The following is a 23,043-nucleotide window of genomic DNA, read 5'->3' as shown; positions in this document are numbered from 1 at the left end:
GGGGCAGAGGAGCATAGTAAGCTCACCCCAATTTATATACCGGACACCGGGTCCGCGCCTACAGGGACTCCTTATACCCAGTAGGAACCACCGGTACCCCTGGAGAACTACAGGTCCCAGGTTCACCAAATGCTGATTGCAGTACCAGGGCTAGGAGTCACAGAGGTCCCAGCCTCCAGGGAGAGTGATCTCCAAAGAGAAGGCCCTACCATCAGGTCAGCAGGTGCAGAGAGAGACAGTAATCAAGCTAGGCCTAGCTCCAGGCAGGCCATAAGCTTAGAGAAATAAGCAACGGATCAGGAGGCCCTATACCCACTCACTGGGGAGAGTCCAGAAGTGCGCCCTTCACCTGGAGTACCCTGGACCGTGCCTGCAGCGTCTCCAGTAAAGGTACTGAAGCTTACCCACGTGTGAGTGTCCGTCTTTCCTCCGGGACCATCCTGCCGTCTCTCTCCTGCACCGCCATCCAGTACACCCCACGCTGCCCTGAGGCCCGCTCCACCTGTGGGGAGCCATTCCTTCACAAGCTGCCCTACCATCCGCCTCAGAGGACTGTTGCAGCGCTGGTGATCCTCACCAGACACCACAGGTGGCGTCACAAATAATCCCAACATCCCTGTATAATACAAGTTCCCCTTTTCATTGACCGCCCTGGGTCACGGACCGGGCCAGCCACCGTGATTTCCCCCAAAAGCAGCCATAAGGCCCAGCTGCCGAGTACCCCACGGCCCTGGGGGCGCGTCATTTGTCTTTCTTTGGACCAGTTTCGGTAGGTACTATCCACTGTATACCAGGAACACCCCACAAGACCTGTTATTAGGCATCTAGCCATCACAACTTGGCCCTGTCACATTGTCACAATTTTACTTTCAACACATCAAATGTAAAGGGAACCTGTCACATTGAAAATGCTGTCAAATCTGCAGGCGGTATAATATATCAGAAGGAAACTCTGAGCAGAATGATATGTAGGTTTATGGGAAAAGATTCAGTATTATTGGTGTTTTATTGATTAGAATCTCTGCTCATTTATGGCTTTTCGGTCAAGTGGGCGGTCCTACCAGTAATTGACAGTTTTCCTTATATATGTGTGCATACAGAGATAGTTGTCAATCACTAATTAGGACCGCCCACTCGACTGAACTGCCGATAATGATTACAGATTGAAATTAATAAAATACAAGTTATACTGAATCTTCACTCATAAACCTATATATCATTCTGCTCAACTTTTCCTTCTCTATAAGTTCCTGTCTACAGATTGGACTACATTTTTAGTGTGACAGGTTCCTTTAAGAACTGACTATTCACTTGCTGCATAATGTATCCCTCCTTTCATCTGGTAATATTGTGTCGGAATATCAATATTACTCATTCCCCCATCTGAGGTTTTAAAGGCTGATTGGTATATACAGTATGTATGATTATGTATAAGTAACTGTTATACTAATGCACCTCCATATCTTTAATGCAAGCAATCACATTTCTTTTTTATGTTGGATATTCCCTATGGCTACTTCACAGTGTAACATGTAGCAGTCAGCAGAGGGAGCTTCTCCATTCTGGCTACAAGAAGGTTCAGCTTTTTTATTCTCTCCCCTCACAAAACGCTGACTCCTGGCCTTTCATATAGGATCTCATAAATAACCCATTCATCACCGATTGCATCAGTAAAGAACAGGGACAATCTGCGCCTCAGCTGCTCGGCTGGATTGTCTTTGCAGCTGATGTAGACAAGGATGGGGATATAAACGTGAGTGGATTGTCATCCTTTAAGGCTCTCCGTGGTCTTCAGTATAACAATGTATATGTAGTTTTTATATTACTATTCTGCGCTCATTCATAGGATCATCCCTTTTCGCCCCAGCCTTGTTGTTGGTAGTCCTGTGGCATGGAAGTCATGAATGGAAATGTAGAACAATGAAATGCACTTAATTCCAGGACAAAGCTTAAAGGCAGAACACCGACGGTATTACTGAAATGGAGATAATGGTGTGTTCCCACGTCCATTTACACACTGGAGGAGGAAGGCAAATAGATTTTGAAGGGGACACATAAAATATATTCCTATATACATGTGTACAATTATCATGTATAATTAGGGATAGATTTATGTGATATCAGTGAATGTGTCTGATCTACATCACACACCATTGCATCACATGCATAGCACAATTGCTGGAAGAGCCAGCATAAATGTGGTTAAAACCTTCCATCTGTATCTCCTGTGGGATTGTCAGCAGCCTCTAGTGGTCAAAATTAAGTATAATCTGATTTAATCTTGTTATCCTCTAACACCCCCACTAATACTATATTATGTTTATTGCCTGTTACAACGAAGATAGATAGATAGATAGATAGATAGAATATAATGAAATTACTGTAGAAATATTACTTTACTAATAATTATGCTTTAATCCTATTATAAATCAGAAGCTGCGACTTTGAGACCTGATTTATAAAAGAACATATGGCTGCTAAGATGATTATCCTCGATGATAATTAACTCAAGAGACAATTCTTTGGGTTGGTTTTTCACGTCATTTTTTTTTTTAATTGCAATTTTTGATGCATTTAGATCCCGAAACGGATACAAAAGGAATGGGAACTAAAAAGAAGAAATATATACTTCTTTTGGCTCAAAAAGCTGCCTGAAAAACTGCTGTGATGTTTTTCTAAAACATTCTTCGTGTGTATCCACTTTAAAGTTGTATTTTTCCACAATAACCATTTTGAATATTAAAACAGAGGTCCCATGTGCCTCATTTCTTTCTAAACTTGGAGAGGACTAGCAATTCCATCATCTCATTTGAAGACATTGGGGAATGATAGAAACAACTGAGCTATTTTCTTAACTTCCATAAACTTTTTTAGCAGTTATCGAAAACTTGGATGTCTCCAAAACATATCAATGCAGCAACGTGGTTTATGAAGTATTTGCACCTATAAACGTGGGGGTTCCTGCACTGCACATGTCTTATATTAACAATTATTGCATATTCTATGGATCCACCAAAAAATGGAAATGGTCAGCATACCCTTTATGCTTGAAATATTTTAGACTGATGTGATGATCAAGCTGTGTATGGGAAGGGGCATGTGTTACTATGGCCTCATTCAGACATTCATGTTTCACTTATACAGTCATGGCCAAAAGTGTTGGCACCCTTGAAATTGTCCCAGAAAATGAAGTATTTCTCCCAGAAAATTGCAATTACACTTGCTTTGTTACACACGTTTATTTCCTTTGTGTGTATTGAAGTAACATAAAAACAGTAGAAAAAAGGCAAATTGAACATAATTCCACACAAAACCCCAAAAATTGGCTGGACAAAATTGTAGGCACCCTCAACTTAATATCTGGTTGCACACCCTTTGGATTAAACAATTGCAATCAATCGCTTCATATAACTATCAACAAGCTTCTTACACCGCTCAACTGAAATTTTGGACCACTCTTCTTTTGCAAACTGCTCCAGGTCTCTCATATTTGAAGGGCGCCTTCTCCCAACAGCAATTCTAAGGTCTCTCCACAGGTGTTCAAATGTATTTAAATCCAGACTCATTCCTGGCCACTTCACAACTCTTCAGCGCTTTGTTTCCATCCATTTCTGGGTGCTTCTTGAATTATGTTTGGGGTCATTGTCCTGCTGAAATATCCATGACCTAGGACGCCAACCCAGCTTTCTGACAATGGGCACTACATTGCGACCCAAAATCAGTTGATGATCATCGGATTTCATGATGCCTTGCACATAGTCAAGGCACCCAGTGCCAGAGGCAGCAAAACAACCCCAAAACATCTTTGAACCTCCACCATTTTTGACCTTAGGCACTGCGCTCTTTTCTTTGTAGGCCTCAATCCGCTTTCAGTAAACAGTAGAACGATGTGCGTTACCAAAGAGCTCTATCTTGGTCACATCTGTCCACAATATGCTTTCTCAAGCTTACTCATGTACATTTTGGCAAGCTGCAGTCTAGCTTTTTTATGTCTCTTTATCAGCAGTAGGGTCTTCCTGGGTCTCCTGGCATAGCGTTTAATTTCATTCAAATGTCAATACATTGTTTGCGCTGACACTGATGCACCCTGAGGCTTCAGGACAGCTTAAATAACTTTGGAACTTGATTGGGGCTGCTTATACACCATCCTGACTATCCAGTAGGCAACCTTTTATCAATTTTTTTCTGCCGTCCAGATCCAGGGAGATTAGCTACAGAGCTTTTATCTTTCACAGTGTACAGCTGGTTTTCATTTAGCTTCGCCACTAGTGATTGCCTAGACCCTGGCTGAGTGTGCATGGTAGCTACATTACAGTACAGGGGTTAACTTCTAAAATACCAGTCACCTCTCTCCAGCCCATTGATTTCTGTACAATAGTTAGCTCCTCACCTCTGTACCCTCCATTTCATCTCCTGACAAGTTGCTGTTATAAATCTTGAAAAATTCCTAGTATTGGCTGCATTCAGTGCAAGACTCCTAATCACGGATCACACAGAGCTGTGCACATTCTCAAATGCCCTGTTATCTCTTTGTGTGAATAAAATCATAACAGTGTACACTCCAGAAAATACCACTAATAGCTGAATGTGTGACAGCAGAACTTGTGCTGAGTTTTATTGTTCTACTAATACTATAGCACTGTAACTCACCAGAACTGTCACTCAAGGAGTGCCCCACCTGCCAGAGAAACTAGGAAATAAGAAAACTGAATAGCTCTGAGCTGTTCAAGAGACATCTTGAAAATATCCATTTAAGAAATTGCCTCCCCAAAATGTTTCACCTTGTCAGGCATTATCAAGGAGTGTACAACCAAAAAGAAAACTGCTTGAAATAATACTACAAACAACCAATTTGATTTAATATAATTGAATTTTATTAAGGACACCACAATGACAAGACTAGTTGAAAAACATATAGGACAACACAGATATGACCTAGACAAAAATGATTTTAAAAAGAGGGGCAGGACAGTACCACAGCACAATGGTGTTATAGAAGATATAGCATATCAATAATGCACATCTATAATCAAATATATAAAGTGCAGTGCACGGAGGTAATATGATTTATTGTTACAAAGTCCAGTGCATTAAGGGGTAATATTTACCCATGTGTTGCAAGAGAAGTCATAGAGAGATCACAGGTAAAATATAAGCATAATAGATAACTTGAAATACATTATAATCCATAAGACTCCACATACAAGGTGGGATAGGGTTACCAACCTAAACTCATGCTGTGAATACTGCCTTCTGTCACCTTGCACTGCAACGCACGTTTCACATGTTGCTTCTTCAGGGAGTGATGTGGTGGGGAGGCTGAGCAGTCTTTAAATACTGTATATGCAGGGAATTGTCAACACACCAATAACAACATACTTGCATAGATGCTGATTATCGGGCGCATGAACAGTTTGCCGCAGTGATGGCACATCCATCGCACTCCCCGCGGCGACGTCACAAGAGGGCACTATTGCACCGTCCGCAATGTCACAGGTGAGGCGCGCGACATAGATCGTGCACCCAGCGGAAAGAGCATCATGCACCCTACACCTGGACGGCCTTGGCTGTAAACAATCACACACCCTGCAATGACGTCACAAGAAGGCGGGATAGCACCATCTGCAACATCACACACAAGGTGCGCGACAGGAAATATACACAAGGTGAGGGAATGGCCATGTTGGAAATGGGCAATAGAAAGGGCACAGATGTAAATCATTACAGCAACCAACTAACATGAACACAATAAATTATAACCCAATATACAAAAAAAAAAAAAAGAATGGTTCGATTCATGCCCTTCATCGCTGCATAGTAAAACGAGTACACTTGTTTGTAGAAGTGTAAATAATGTTTATATGTTAATAACGGTTTATGCATAGTAATGTAAACAATATAATATGTAAGGGTTTATATGTGGATGACTAATGTGGAATAATAAAAATGTGTTTTATGATGATGTAATAGCATAGGGAAAGGATAGGGAATAAGTGTAGGAACTAGATAAGGTAATGAGGATAGTTAGGAATTGGAAAAAACAGTGGAGGGAAGTTAGATAGGTTCAGTACAGAAGTAGTTGTGCACTACACCCACAACACAAGGGAATAGTTAATGTATTTAGGGAATTTCCCAGCTGGGAGGGGTAGGAGTAGATATAAGAGAGGGACTTCCTGTTTTTAGTCAGAGTTAGTTGGAGAGATAGAGTTGATGCAGAGTAATATAGTGTGATCATAAGGAAAACAGATTAAGGCAAGGGGCTGGATAGCACTGAAGAGTACGGGATTCCAAAGGAAGCTGCATATGAGCGGTTGCTACTAACTTCAGTGGACCCTCCCAGGATATCCGGGGCATATGGCTTGAAATGGGTACAGAAACGGGTGCCTTATTCACCTTCCATAAGGGGAGACTGGATGGGAAACCAGGTCAGAAGAGTGGGCCCGAAAGCATGTGAGCTGCAGAGTTGGAAGACCGTCTCTGAGGCCAGTGGTGCCAGAAAGTGAAGGGAGAGCTCAGGATGAATATGTGGACACGTACTGTGCTGTATCTGCGATTGACTATCTGAAGTTAAGTAAAGTTGAGTTATTGAAAAAGGAAACAGAGTCATTGCCTGTGTGGTAACTGGCGGATCCTGGGTTGTAGGACCAGAGGGAACTCCAAGCTCAAACGTGAGTGTTATACAGTACACACAAACTACAAGACTGACAGGACATTATCTATTCTTTGTGGAAGAACAAGAGCACCTCACCACTAGTCTCCACTATGAAATTTCCACAATAGAATGTCATTAGATGCAGTAACTCCACATGGTTCAGTGAACACATGCGAATTTACCTGGGTGATTATAATGCAGCGAGAATACGCTGCGTCCAAAGCGCTGCTGGTTCCTGATCGTGATAATGTAGCCTAAAAGTATTAAAAATAATAAGCAGCAATCACAATTTTTTTCTTTTAGTGTCTATTCAAGTCTTGAACCCAGAACCTTCACATTACAAATGGATGGGAGCATTATTGTGCTGAGCCACAAGCTCCAGTGATGTAATAAGCAGAATTCCATGTACTTAATCTGTACTGCAGAATCTGATCAGGCTGATAAAAATATATTGCCGTGTACAATGAAATATAAGAAAAAAAGTTTTTTTTATCAGCTCACCCTTAAATTATCGACAGCAGGTGCAGTTATCCACGAAGGTGCAGGGAAAAGCGTCCAAGTAACATGCAAGATTGATCCAAAAATGTCCAGCACATCTTCTTAATGTTTAAAAAAAATTCTTGCTTACATGGGTCGAAACGCATAAAGTTTCATGTTCATGTGGGATTGGTTATCCCTGTCTGTCTTGATCTTTACAAATGTTTTTATGAGGATTTGAATAAAGCAAGAATTTTTTTAAACACTAAGAAGATGTGCTGGACATTTTTGGATCAATACTGCTGTGTACAATGTATGTATTTTTTATTCTACAGGGAGAATCAGGGTATGTGCCCACGATGCGTTCCAGCCTGCGGAATAGCTGCCAGCGGCTTCCGCTCAACTTGCAAATGAGCGGTGCTATTTTTTTTTTCCACCTGCGGACTTTCCTCATAGAGGTTAGGTCTATGGGGAAAGCCCACATACGGACTCAAAAGACTGGAAAGACGCACCGCATGTCAGTTTCCACAGGTGATCTGCAGGTGCACGGGGACGCATAGTGAACATGGGATTTCTAGAAATCCATCCACTATGCTGTAATATCTGGCCACTGTGGGTGTGATGCTGCATAAGCACGCAGCGACAAACCAGCAGCAGCTCTGGATCGTGTGCACATACCCTAAGAGATTTTTTCATCTTTTAAAATTGCTAAAAAAAATAATGAAAAACACTTAATAATGAAAAAAAAAAGTTATTTTTAATGCATTTATTTTTAAATAATAAACATCACAAATCAGCATATAACATGGACATATTTGGTGTCCTTGTAATCGTAACGACCCGCACAACAGAGCGATCAGATTATTTATGGGGATTGGTAAATGACGTAAAAAAATGGCGTCATTTACATTTTTCTCTATTAAACCCATAAAAATGTAATAAAACGCAGAGGCCGTGTTCACATGTAGAGTAAATGCTGCGTTCTTTCTGCTGCTTTTTTTCTGCAGGTGTCCACACCACATGACACAGTAACAATCTGCTCTGATTATGGTGTCTTTGCTGCGTTTCTTTTATGAATTTTCCCGCTTATTTGATGCGATTTTGGGGAAGATATTAAGCAGTTTTTAACACTTTTTAACAGTACAGAAAATCTTTGATTTTTATTGTGGAGTTTGGTGCGGATCCTGCAGAAAACATAAAACACAGTATTTCTGCACTGTGTGAACACGGCCTTACAGACACCAAAACGTCAGATTTTGTATAGTGAAGCTACATAAAGATGAGAAAGTTCTGGCGGCTCCAACTGTGAATGAAGGAACAAAAAATAATCCTCAGGTCCCAACTAGAGATGAGCAGGATGCAGAGATGACGTCGCACTGCCCTGTGTGATCAAAAGCCATCGGGGATGCCGGTAGGTTAGAGATTCGCGGCCTCCTGTCCAGCAGCCAGGTACCACTGACCTGGACGCTGAACCAGAGACCCGGGAATCCATCCGCTCATCTCTAGCCCCAACCATCCCGGATACAGAGGACAGTTCTGGATTTGGGTCTGCACCCTGCAGTCTCGGGTGTCTGCTGAATGCCCCTCATTACCAGAGCCCCTCTGACAACTCCTCCTGCCAGGTGAGAAAGGGGTAAATGGGCGTGGATTTGGGTTGGGCCAAGGGCGTGGCCAAAATTTGTCATGGCGCACTATGCCAGATGATGTGTCCCTCTTTATGTTCTTCAAAAGTGCTTAGTCATTTTTCCTTATCATCATAAAGGTCCTATAATATACATTTATTTTAATTATTCCACAGACACCTAAAAAAAAGGGGGTTAGAATTTGAGTGCATTTATTCAATACTCTTTCTGACAAAGCTGCATTGTGTATCAGGGAAGGCTTTCTTGTTTACCTCACCAGAAGAAGTTTCTGGGATGAACACTCAGGGAACTAAATAGGGTATGATTAATACACTGCTCAAAAAAATAAAGGGAACACTTAAACAACAGAATATAACTCCAAGTAAATCAAACTTCTGTGAAATCAAACTGTCCACTTAGGAAGCAACACTGATTGACAATCAATTTCACATGCTGTTGTGCAAATGGAATAGACAATAGATGGAAATTATTGGCAATTATCAAGACACCCTCAATAAAGGAGTGGTTCTGCAGGTGGGGACCACAGACCACATCTCAGTACCAATGCTTTCTGGATGATGTTTTGGTCACTTTTAAATGTTGGTTGTGCTTTCACACTCGTGGTAGCATGAGACGGACTCTACAACCCACAGTAGTTGCTCAGGTAGTGCAGCTCATCCAGGATGGCACATCAATGCAAGCTGTGGCAAGAAGGTTTGCTGTGTCTGTCAGTGTAGTGTCCAGAGGCTGGAGGCGCTACCAGGAGACAGGCCAGTACACCAGGAGACGTGGAGGGGGCCGTAGGAGGGCAACAACCCAGCAGCAGGACCACTACCTCCGCCTTTGTGCAAGGAGGAACAGGAGGAGCACTGCTAGAGCCCTGCAAAATGACTTCCAGCAGGCCACAAATGTGCATGTGTCTGCACAAACGGTTAGAAACCGACTCCATGAGGGTGGTATGAGGGCCCGACGTCTACAGATGGGGGTTGTGCTCACAGCCCAACACCGTGCAGGACGCTTGGCATTTGCCACAGAACACCAGGATTGGCAAAGTCGCCACTGGTGCCCTGTGCTCTTCACAGATGAAAGCAGGGTCACACTGAGCACATGTGACAGACGTGACAGTCTGGAGATGCCGTGGAGAGCGATCTACTGCCTACAACATCCTTCAGCATGACCGGTTTGGCAGTGGGTCAGTAATGTTGTGGAGTGGCATTTCTTTAGAGGGCCGCACAGCCCTCCATGTGCTCACCAGAGGTAGCCCGACTGCCATTAGGTACCATGATGAAATCCTCAGACCCCTTGTGAGACCATATGCTGGTGCGATTGGCCCTGGGTTCCTCCTAATGCAGGACAATGCCAGATCTCATGTGGCAGGAGTGTGTCAGCAGTTCCTGCAAGATGAAGGCATTGAAGCTATGGACTGGCCCGCCCGTTCCACAGACTTGAATCCGATTGAGCACATCTGGGACATCATGGGACATCTGGGACTTTTTGACAGTTAGGGTGATTAATGAGTGGAACAGGCTGCCACGAGAGGTGGTGAGTTCCCCTTCAATGGACGTCTTCAAACAGAGGCTGGACAGACATCTGTCTGAGATGATCTAGTGAATCCTGCTTTGAGCAGGGGGTTGGACCAGATGACCCATGAGGTCCCTTCCAACTCTACCATTCTATGATTCTATGATTCTATGTCTCGCTCTATCCACCAACGTCACGTTGCACCACAGACTGTCCAGGAGTTGGCGGATGCTTTAGTCCAGGTCTGGGAGGAGATCCCACAGGAGACCATCCGCAGCCTCATCAGTAGCATGCCCAGGCGTTGTAGGGAGGTCATACAGGCACGTAGAGGCCACACACAATACTGAGCCTCATTTTGACTTGTTTTAAGGACATTACATCAAAGTTGGATCAGCCTGTAGTGTGTTTTTCAACTTTAATTTTGGGGGTGACTCCAAATCCAGGCCTGCATTGGTTAATAAATTTGATTTCAATTGATGATTTTCGTGTGATTTTGTTGTCAGCACATTCAACTTTGTACAGAAAAAAGTATTCAATGAGAATATTTCATTCATTCAGATCTAGGATGTGTTATTTGAGTGTTCCCTTTATTTTTTGAGCAGTGTATATAGTATTGAAGTGATTTGTGGGAATTCAAAGCAAGTAAATTAAAGATGATGTTAATGATCTGGTATATAAGGCAAATATGGTAATGTAATGGGATATTCTTTTATTTTTCTTTTCTGTATATATAAACAAGTGGTTCCTCCCATCAATAGGGACGGTCCAATTATTATAATGACCACACTAATTAAAATCTGATCATATGTACAAATATCTGAACATGAAAAATAAGATGTAATAGAATAAAATGCAATCAGCACTAAAAATGACAAAACATTGACATATGATGAAAATTGTATCTCAAATTTCATCCTGCAGGAGAAGGTGTGCCAAATGCCAGCAATAGATTTCCAGGAGGCTTCTTGCTGTGATAGCCGGTATTACGATCTTCTCCTCTGTCAGGTTTTAGGCTATGTGCCCACGATGCAGAAATGAAGCAGAAAATTTCTGCATCATTTCTGCATCTCCCTGGCAGAAAAAACGCATGCAGATTGTGCATGCGGTTTTCCTGCCAAATACATGCGGATTTGAAGCGTTATTCACATGCGTTTCTGCATGCGGATTGACAAGCGCTTTCCATGCGATTTTAGCATCACTTGGAAAGTGCTTGACAACTAGGTCACACTATATAAATCCATGCAAACGGCATGGATTTATATAGTGTGACCCGAGAGAATGATTAAAAATAAAAAAATAAACCTATACTTACCCTCTGATGGCCCGCGTGTGTTGCTGCGCTCGCTCCTGTCTGCCAGCTGATCGCGGGACACTGCACTGAAGGGCCTGCGGTCACATGACTGTGACGTCACCGCAGGTTCTACAGTCCTGCCCGCAAGCAAAGGGAAGGAGACCAGGGGCCGTCGGAAGGTGAATATAAACTTTATTTTTTATTTTATTCTTTTTTTTACAGGTACAATGGTACCCAGGTCTGGATGAGAGTCTCCTCTCCTCCAGAACTGGGTACCATCTGCACATTGAAGCGCATATAATCCGTGAGTACAAATGTACTGACACGGATTATGTGCGTCTCAATGCAAGTCAATGGCGGCGATTACGCCGCGCTTCCGCAAAATTAATGGACATGCTGCGGATTTTTGAGCGCAGCATAAACGCTGCGGAAAAATCCGCAGCATGGGCATAGAAAGTGCGGCTTGTCATTGGGGACCATGGGGGGCGGATTACCATGCGTTTAACAAGCGTTTATGCTGCGGAAATTCCGCAGCATATACGCTTGAAAAACGCTACGTAGGCACTTAGCCTTAATCCTAACCCTCTCTGTTCCTTTGGATCCAGAGGCTTAATAGAGTCTTTACAGGTTCTTGCTCTGATAGCCGGTATGTACGATATTCTCCTCTGTCTGTGGTTTTAACCCTCTCTATTCCTTTGGATCCAGAAGTGTAATATACCTAAACATTATTTTATAGGTAAAAAATCAATAACAAAAAGTTAGATTATTTCTTTGATTCAGACCTGCTGGAGAGCAATTGCCCATAGTGAACATCCAGAATGCTTCCTGTTCCAACAGAAAAATATATATCTTTATAGCGTGTTAAGTCAGTAGATAAAAAAATATTAAAATTTGAGGGTCCTCAGTGGTTGATACCTTTTAATGGCTAACTGAAAACATGGTAACAAATTGTAAGCTTTCAAGACTACTCAGGTCTCTTCATCAGGCATAGAAAAACACAAAATCTGAAGAGTCACATATTTATACACAAGACACAGAATAGTGCAGTAATAAGAGAAGTGATGTGAAGCAGAACTATCACCATGGGAGAGGGAGAAGCAGTTGTGGCTGTAAAAATTAGAACAGTTCATAGATAAGTAGTGTGAAAGTTTTATTGTCCTGTGATTTAGGACTGGTCCATGATTGTGATTTCCCCAAATGGTCTGAGGTGCACATTCCGTAGTTGATGTAGAAAGGCATAAATCTGTGCAACACATTCATTCCTGCTCTGAGTGTGTAGCCTCTAGTAGTCACCTACAATCCAAATCTAGAGGTGCAAAGAGGAGCTGCATGGAAACGACAACCTTTATTACAAAAAGATGCCCAATTACAATCTATATTTCCAGATCCCCCACTTCTGTGTTTGAGGCAACCCCCAAATTTAAGCAGCATCATTGTCAAAGTGGTTATAAAGTCCTCTCTAAGTGGCATATGACCCCAGCAAAACTACATAATTTTAACAAAGAATTCAGTCCCGATTGTTGGAGATGTTCCTCAGAGGTGGGCACCTTATTTCATATGTGGTGGACCTGTCAAAAAATTAAGCCCTACTGGCTGGAGATAATTCACACTATAAATAAAATTCTTAAATTAAAGCTATCTGTATCTCCAGAAATCTGTCTTTTACAGTTATTTCCTGATCATATCCCAAAAAATAAACGAACCCTTCTCAGGCTGCTCCTTGCCTCTGCTAGAATTTTGGTGCCCACGCTGTGGAAATCGGATGTTGCTCCAACACTACAGCTCTGGAAAGCAAAAGTAGAACAGATTTATAGGCTTGAAGAACTTGGGATGTGAAGAAACACAGGCAGTTTACAGAAATTTGGTTCCCCTAGCAAAACCCTCAACCTTGACTCGTAACTTATAGGTACTATTGATTCGAGCAAACACTCACCTCCCCCCATACCTTCCCCTTTTCAGTTCTTTTCTTGCTTTCTTCTCTACTCTTCCTTGTTATTCCTATTTCTGTATTAATACTTGATATATCTCTAGTATGTCATATCTACATTCACCTTGCTTATTACTGCTTGGTTTTCTTCAGAATATGATGTAGAATTATTTAGCTCTCAAATTTAACTGTTTAAATTTAGTCCTACTGTTTAATCCCAGGACCTATAAAGTGTCTAAGGACAATGTCTTGTTTCTTAAGTTATACTCCTGTATTTTCTTTTCTGTATTGTTATTTATACACATGTGGTCAAAATTGTTAGCACCCCTCGTTTAATGAAAGAAAAACCCACAATGGTCACAGAAATAACTTGAATCTGACAAAAGTAATAATAAATTAAAAATCTATGAAAATGAACAAATGGTCTTTGGAGATGGTCTTATACAGTGGGTACGGAAAGTATTCAGACCCCTTTACATTTTTCACTCTTTGTTTCATTGCAGCCATTTTGTAAATTCTAAAAAGTTCATTTTTTTTCTCTTTAAAGTACACTCTGCACCCCATCTTGACTGAAAAAAAAACTGAAATGTAGAAATTTTAGCAAATTTATTAAAAAAGAAAAACTGAAATATCACAGGGTCATAAGTATTCAGCCCCTTTGGGTAGAAGCACCCTTTTGAGCTAGTACAGCCATGAGTCTTCTTGGGAATGATGCAACAAGTTTTTCACACCTGGATTTGGGGATCCTCTGCCATTGCTCCTTGCAGATACTCTCCAGTTCCGTCAGGTTGGATGGTGAACGTTGGTGGACAGCCATTTTCAGGTCTCTCCAGAGATGCTCAATTGGGTGTAGGTTAGGGCTCTGGCTGGGCCAGTCAAGAATGGCCACAGAGTTGTTCTGAAGCCACTCCTTTGTTATTTTAGCTGTGTGCTTAGGGTCATTGTCTTGTTGGAAGGTGAACCTTCGGCCAAGTCTGAGGTCCAGAGCACTCTGGAAGAGGTTTTCATCCAGGATATCTCTGTATTTGACAGCATTCATATTTCCTTCAATTGCAACCAGTCGTCCTGCCCCTGCAGCTGAAAAACACCCCCAAAGCATGATGCTGCCACCACAATGTTTCACTGTTGGGGTTGTGTTGGGCAGGTGATGAGCAGTGCCTGGTTTTCTCCACACATACCTCTTAGAATTATCACCAAAAAGTTCTATCTTTGTCTCATCAGACCAGAGAATCTTATTTCTCATAATCTGGGAGTACTTCATGTGTTTTTGAGCAAACTCTATGCGGGCTTTCATATGTCTTGCACTGAGGAGAGGCTTCTGTCTGGCCACTCTGCCATAAAGGCCCGACTGGTGGAGGGCTGCAGTGACTTTGTGGAACTTTCTCCCATCTCCCTACTGCATCTATGGAACTCAGCCACAGTGATCTTGGGGTTCTTCTTTACCTCTCTCACCAAGGCTCTTCTCCCACGATTGCTTAGCTTGGCTGGACGGCCAGGTCTAGGAAGACTTCTGGTGGTCCCAAACTTCTTCCATTTAAGGATTATGGAGGCCACTGTGCTCTTAGGAACCTTGAGTAATGAAGAAATTCTTTTGTAACCTTGGCCAGATCTGTGCCTTGCCACAATTATGTCTCTGAGCTCCTTGGGCAGTTCTTTTGAGCTCATGATTCTCATTTGGTCTTACATGCACTGTGAGCTGTGAGGTCTTATATAGACAGGTGTGTGCCTTTCCAAATCAAGTCCTATCAGTTTAATTAAACACAGCTGGACTCCAATGAAGAAGTAGAACCATCTCAAGGAGGATCACAAGGAAATGGACAGCATGTGACTTAAATATGAGTGTTTGAGCAAAGGGTCTAAATACTTATGACCATGTGATATTTCAGTTTTTCTTTTTTAATAAATTTGCAAAAATTTCTACATTTCTGTTTTTTTTCAGTCAAGATGGGGTCCAGAGTGTACTTTAATGAGAAAAAAAAATGAACTTTTTAGAATTTACCAAATGGCTGCAATGAAACAAAGAGTGAAAAATTTAAAGGGGTCTGAATACTTTCAGTACCCACTGTAACCTTTGTGGACACACCTTGATTTAACATGTCCCTTTTGTCACATTATTTTCAGGGGTACCATCATTTCTGTCCAGGCCTATTTCATGAGTTTAATTTTTTTTTTAAATTCTGTGGAAGCAGGGTTGAAAAGGAATGTCTGACTTTCATTAGTTCATTTTCATAGATTTTTAATTTATTATTACTTTTGTCAGAATCAAGTTATTTCTGTGACCATTGTGGGATTTTCTTTCATTGAATGAGGGGTACCAACAATTTTGACCATGTGTGTATATACCGTACATACTCGAGTATGAGCCAACCCGAGTATAAGCCGAGATACCTAATTTTACCACAAAAAACTGGAAAAACTTATTGACTTGAGTATAAGCCTAGGGTGGGAAATGCAGCAGCTACTGTTAAATTTCCACATCCTGGTAAGTATTGCCCACTCATCCCCAATCCTGGTATGTGGCCCCCTCATCCCCAATCCTGGTATGCATGGCCCCTTCATCCCCAATCCTGGGATGCATGGCCCCCTCATCCTCAATCCTGGGATGCATGGCCCCTTCATCCCCAATCCTGGTATGCATGGCCCCTTCATCCCCAATCCTGGTATGCATTGCTCCCTCATCTTCAATCCTGGTATGCATGGTCCCCTCATCCCCAATTCTGATATGCATGGTCCCCTCATCCGCAATCCTGGTATGCATGGTCCCCCATCCCCAATTTTGGTATGCATGGTCCCCTCATCCCCAATCCTGGTATGCATGGTCCTCTCATTCTCAATCCTGGTATGCATATCCCCCAATCCTGGTATGCATGGCCCCCTCATCCCCCTATCCTGGTATGAATGGCCTCCTCATCCCCCAATCCTGTTATGTATGGCCTCCTCATCCCCTAATCCTGGTATGCATAGGACCCATCATCCCCCAATCCTTGTATGCATGGCCCCCTCATCCCCCAATCTTGGTATGTATGGCACCCCTCATCCCCAATCCTGGTATGTATAGGACCCCTCATCCCCCAATCCTGGTATGCATGGCCCCCTCATACCCCAATCATGGTATGCATGGCCCCCTCATACTCCAATCCTGGTATGCATGGCCTCCTCATCCCCCAATCCTGGTATGTATGGCCTCCTAATCCCCTAATCCTGGTATGTATGGCACCCCTCATCCCCCAATCCTGGTATGTCTAGGACCCCTCATCCCCCAATCCTGGTATGTATGGCCTCCTCATCCCCCAATCCTGGTATGTATGGCACACCTTATCCCCCAATCCTGGTATGTATAGAACCCCTCATCCCCCAATCCTGGTATGTATGGCCTCCTCTTCCCCCAATCCTGGTATGCATGGCCCCCTCATCTCCCAATTCTGGTATGTATGGCCTCCTCATCCCTCAATCCTAGTATGTATGGCCCCATCACTGCACACATAAAGAAATAAACACTTATACTCACCTTTCTTCCTCACCTCTGCTCCAGTGCTGTGTCCTGTTCTCCTGCTGCAGCTCATGGCAGCATCTGAGGGCGCATGGTGTCATAGCCATGCGCTCTCAGACACTGATGTGAGCTGCTGCATGTATATTCACTCCTCTCCATGCCGGGACTATGGGCGTGGAGAAGAATCAATATGCATTCTCTTTAGTAGTGGGCAGTGTCAGCAGGAGCCGCGGCTCAGCTCTCCTCCTTGCCCGATACTAAAGAGCATGAATATTCCCTCTTCTCCTTGCCCATGGGCGTGGAGAAGAGGGAATATTCATTTTCCTTTAGCAGCAGGCTCACGTGGTAGCTGCAGAAACCGGCTATTGCATGTGCCCCACTCCTCTGCCACCGCAACCCGCTCCTCTGCCGCCTCGATAATAAGCCGAGGGGGGCTTTTTCAGCACAAAAATATGCTGAAAAACTTGTCTTATACTCGAGTATATAATATATATATATATATATATATATATATATATATATATATATATATATATATAAACTCTCAACTCTTAATAAAAAGAAGTTAAAAAAAGAAGAAGCATCATTGTCAGAAGCTCCCTGTTCCTCTCCAACAGCTACATGAACCTTTCCCTGCAACCAGAAAAAAATTAAGACCTATCTATTTGTAATGACAGTAGACAAGATAAAGATTCCTGCTCACATTAGAACCACAAGATCCCAGGAACTTTCAGCTGCATCACATCTAATGTGGTGTACTTAATTATGTGTACCAAATGTCCAACTGGGTGTCTGTATGTAGGGGAGACAGAGCAAAAACTTAGAACAAGGGTGAACTCTCATCGCCACACAAAAGAAAAAAGAATAGATCTACCTGTGGCCAAACATTTTTGTAGCCCTGATCACAGCACCATGGACATGAAATTACTTGTATTAAAAGGTAACTTCAAATCTCAGACAGAAAAATTTGGAAGTACAAACTTATGACAACCTTTGACACACTCAGAGCAGGAATGAATGTGTCACATGGATTTATGTCTTTCTACATAAACTAAGGTATGTGCTCTGCTGACCATTTTGGGGCATCACAGTCAAGGACCAGACCTCAATCACAGGACAATAAAACTTTCACACTCCTTACCTATGAACTTCTCCAATATTTAAGGCCACAGCTGCTTCTCCCTCTCCCATGCTGATAGTTCTGCCTCACGTCACATGTCTCATCTATTGCATTATCCCTGTGTCTTCTTGTGTATAAATATGTGACTCTTAAAGCTTGCAATTTGTTACCATCTTTTCAGTTAACCATTAAAAGGTATCAACCACTGAGGACTCTCAAATTTTAATTTTGTTTTTTTTAGTTCCGACAGAAGACATTTACGATCTCCTCCTCTGTTGGTTGGTTTTAACCCTCTGAATGCCTTTAAATCTAAAGTTTGATGTGTCACCATTATGTTTGATGGAGGAAATATTTGGAAACAGCTGATTAATTACTAGCATTTGGATTATGGCTGTCCGAAAGATGTCTTCTGATTCTCACTATTTAAAACCTCCAACAGAGAAGGAGATCTTAAAGGTTTGCTGTTGGAATGGGAAGCGTTCTGGGTATTCATTAAGGGATTTATAATTAAGTATGCTGTATAGATAATGCGATCTATATGATCACTACCTTATATGCCCCAAATACCTCCCAAAAAGCATTTGTTCGTAAATTTTACACAAAAATGTAAAGAATTTTCACGGGGTTTCCAAATTATATGTGGTGATTTTAATATCCCTGTATCAAAGACCATAGATTGCTCTTCATTAAGAGCTACCAGGAAAGAGCTTGGACCATTAATTATGGAATACCATCTGCATGGTGTATGTAGATATTTACATGCCAATGAAAAAGATTATTCCTTCTTTTCACCTAGGCATTGTTCATATAGCAGAATCGATTATTTCCTAGTTGATAGTAAAATGTTAGGTAATTGTGTGGATACATCGATAGGAGTAGTAGCATCATAGTCCTGACCATGCTCCTATTTCTCTAACAATGAAGAATCAATACACTGCAGTTAGATTCCCCACATGGCGCTTAAATACTCGTTTACTATTGGATGCTAATTTTATTAAGGAAATAAAGGAAAATCTAAAGGAATATTTTGCTAATAATGATAACAAGATGATGTCAGATGAAAGTATATGGTTAGCCCATAACGCCGTCATTTGGGGAAATTTTTTATTAAACATGCTTCCTTTAATAAAAAAAATTTCTGAAACAGCTTTAGTAATTTAATTCCCCAAATTCAACAACTGGAAAAACTAATCAAGTTTCTCCTTCTAAAAAAATCTCAGATAGCTTATCGAAACTCAGATTCCTACTTCGATCTTGGCTACTGTCCAAATATGAGAACAACCTGATAAAGTCTAAAACTATATTTTTATGCCATGGGGAATGAAGCAGGAGCATTATTGGCTAGAAGAATTAAAAAGAAATAAGCTAAAACTAAAATAAAGTTTTTAGAAGGCACCAATAAATTAATTGTATGGAATCCGATTGAAATAGCAGAGACATTTGCGGATTATTATTATAAACTATAATTTAAGAGAAGATCCTGCTACTGTCACCCAAATAAGGAGACTTTACAGTTATATCTTGAGAATTTTAATCTTCCTCAAATCTCCACAGAACAATTAGGTATCTTAAAGTTCCTTTTTTCATACAAGAAATTCAAAATATCATAAGAACTTCTAAAAATAATTCCGCTCCAGGCCCAGATGGGCTACCAAATGAATGCTACCGTCAATTTACTGATAACATATTCCCATATTTACTTAGAATTTTTAATTATTGGCAGAGTACAGAATCTATAGCTCCAGAAAATCTTGAGGCTAGAATTTTGAAACCAGGAAAATAGCCAGGGTTACTGGAGAACTATAGACCTATTTCTCTGTTGAATTGTGATGTAAAAATCTTTTCAAAATGAATAGCTTTTAGGTTAAGTAAGGTGATACCTTGTCTAGTGGCCCCACATCTGGTTGGATTTGTGACAGAACGGCAAGCGAAGGATGGAACGAGATGAATGATAGATCTAATTAAGTTGGCAGAGCTGTCCGGTATTCCCAGTGCACTCTGGTCATTGGATGCCAAGAAGGCCTTTGACTGAGGATACCTGGAGGAAGTTATTACAAAATTTGGTCTGATAGGTTTTATTAGATGTGCAATTAGATCTTTGTACTCTAATCCCAGGGCAGCGGTTTCAGCTTTGGGATTTATGTCTTCTGAGATTAATATCACTAATTGAACCCACCAGTGGTGCCCACTATCCCAATTATTTTTGCATTGACTATGGAACCCTTGGCGGAGTCCATTCATGCTAATCGGGATATCTCAGGTATAAAAGTGGGAGATCTGGATCATGAAATCAGAGTTTATGTGGATGATGTCATATTAATGTGTACAAATTTTGTGAATTTTACCAATGTTTTGAATTATAAACTTAATGGGTCTAAGTCTTTAATTTTTCCTTTGCATGTTTTCTATGAAACTAAAAGCAGGCTAGAGACTTTATTCTGAAGCCAGGGTAGAGGATGTCACAATGGCAGAGATACTGTCACCGGCCCAAAAGCAACAGTGCCGAGAACTGCTTCAGCAAAACCGAGACCTGTACGGAGGTCATGGACCATGAGATCTTGACGGAATCGCAAGTGCGGGTGAACCAGAGGCCATATTGAATCCCTGAAGCCCGCCGCAAGGTGATCTCCAAGGAGGTGCGGAGAATGTTGAACCTGGGCATCATCGAGGAGTCATAAAGCGGCTGGTCCAGCCCCAATGTTCTTGTGCTGAAGCCGGACGGAGAATGGAGCTTCTGTAATGACTACAAAAAGCTAAATGCAATGTCTAAATTCGACACATATCGGATGCCCCGAGTCGATGAACTTGTTGAAAGGCTAGGGCCAGCCAGATACATCACTACCCAGGATCTAAGAAAAGGGTATTGGCAAATCCTCCTGTCTCCAAGTGTCAAGGAGAAGATGGTTTTCTCTACACCTGATGGGTGTTTTCAATACACCAGAATGCCGTTCGGTCTGCAGGGTGCCCCAGCTACCTTCCAGAGGGTCATGGACCGGATCCTAGCCTCGCACAAGAAGCATGCCACCGCTTACCTGGATGACATAGTGATCTTCAGCCCAGATTGGGGAAGTCACCTACAGAAGGTCCAGGCGGTACTGGATGCGCTGAGGAAGGCCAGCTTTACCATAAACACGAAAAAGTGCACTATGGGTAAAGAAGAGGCAAAATACTTGGGCTACATTGTTGGAAGGAGCAAAATAAAGCCTCATGTGAAGAAGGTGGAAGCAATCGAAAAGTGGACGCAACCGGCCTCCAAGAAACAGATTTGGGAATTTCTAGGAATTGTGGGATACTATCGGCGATTTATCCCAAATTTCGCCATGATAGCCGCACCCCTTGCCGACCTGCTTAAAGGGACGAAGACAGCGATGGCCAAATAGTCAGCTGAAGCGTAGGGAGTAGTGTTGAGCGAACATGCTCGACACTGCTCGGTACTCGCCCGAGCATCACGCTACTCGGGATGTTCGGCGAGCACCGAGCATTTCCGGGTTACTCGGGCGGGAGCTCGGGTCTCCGCCCTGCATGTTTGGCGCTCTTTACAGAGCCAATGAACATGCAGGGATTGCCAGCCAGTCACTGTAATGCCGCAGCCATGTTGTTTGTGGGCATTACAGTGATTGGCTGGCCGCACAGCGTTACCTCGAGTATTTAAAACCGGGCGCCGCCATCTTGGACACAGTCGCTCCGGATCAGACAGTGTAGGGACAGCGCTGCTGATTTAGGGAGAGATATATCCTGCAAAATAGTTAGTGTATTGTCTGTAAAGGCTGCCAGATCAAAGAAACAGTCCTTCTCAGGACTAATATCCATCCCAGGTATATCAGGCAGGCAGGCAGGCAGGCTGTATAGGAGACGCAGTGGTTATACCAGCAAACGCTGCATTACAGTCCTGTGTGCTGCTCCTGTTGCTGAAATTGCTGGACTTAGCTCCAGGTCCCGGGGGCCAGGAAAAATCCTTTTTTTTATCTAAATCCTCTTTTTTTTTTCCTCCTTCACAATGTACAAATACCCATCTTATTAACCTTTTGGTGCCTCCCCCCCCCCAAAAAAAAAAAGTGTGCCTCTGATTTTTCAGACACAAATATATCTGTTGAAAATAGTCTGGTGTAGGCCAGAGAAATAGAAGTGTGGTTTTGCAGTTCTATGGGCCATTTGTATCTAAAAAAAACAGTTTGAGTGTGTCGCTCACTGTTCAGCCGCAAATATATATATATTTTAAAAAGCCTGGTATACACCAGTAAATTATTACTGTGGTTTTGATGTTCCACGGTAAAACATCTCTATTATCCTGTTTTTGGCATTTTTTGCTGTATAAAAATAATAATAGTGTCTCCCTGATTTTTCAGACACAAATATATCTGTTGAAAATAGTCTGGTGTAGGCCAGAGAGACAGAAGTGTGCTTTTGCTGTTCCACGGTAAAAAATCTCTATTATCCTGCTTTTTGCATTTTTTGCTGTAAAAAAAAAAAATAGTGTCTCCCTGATTTTTCAGACACAAATATATCTGTTGAAAATAGTCTGGTGTAGGCCCGAGAAATACAAGTGTGGTTTTGCAGTTCCACGGTACAAACCTCTGTATTATCCACTTTTGGGCCATTTGTATCTAAAAAAAACAGTTTGAGTGTGTCGCTCACTGTTCAGCCGCAAATATATATATATTTTAAAAAGCCTGGTATACACGAGTAAATTATAACTGTGGTTTTGCTGTTCCACGGTAAAGAATCTCTATTATTCAGGTTTTGGTAGTTTTTTCCGTAAAGAAAAACAGTAGTGTCTCCTGACTGTTGTGACACAAAAATATATCTGTTGAAAATAGTCTTGTGTAGGCCCGACATCCCAGTGTGGTTTCGCAGTTCCACGGGTCAAATCGCTGTACTATCCAGTTTTGGGCCTTTGGTATATAAAAAAAAAGCAGTTTGAGTGTGTCGCTCACTGTTCAGCC

General features: G+C 42.1%; 1 protein-coding gene across 3 annotated transcripts in view; it reads left to right on the top strand.

Annotated features, from left to right (window-relative positions):
- The first annotated feature begins 1,526 nt into the window (after positions 1-1,526).
- Positions 1,527-23,043, top strand: part of PIGZ (phosphatidylinositol glycan anchor biosynthesis class Z) — a 67,338-nt gene continuing 45,821 nt past the window's right edge. For 2 of the 3 annotated variants that reach the window (XM_073675011.1, XM_073675010.1), the window contains exon 1: positions 1,527-1,753. The gene's annotated coding sequence lies outside the window, so the exon portion shown is untranslated. Of the gene's footprint in view, positions 1,754-4,690; positions 6,669-23,043 lie in introns of those variants that run through there. The other variant, XM_073675013.1, reaches the window with a different exon arrangement.

The sequence above is a fragment of the Phyllobates terribilis genome, unplaced genomic scaffold (assembly GCF_046119375.1).
Source record: "Phyllobates terribilis strain yellow unplaced genomic scaffold, ASM4611937v1 Scaffold_3__8_contigs__length_932513732, whole genome shotgun sequence".
Classification (NCBI taxonomy): Eukaryota; Metazoa; Chordata; class Amphibia; order Anura; family Dendrobatidae; genus Phyllobates; species Phyllobates terribilis.
The sequence above is the reverse complement of the archived record's forward strand: the minus strand, read 5'-3'. Positions and strand labels throughout refer to the sequence as shown.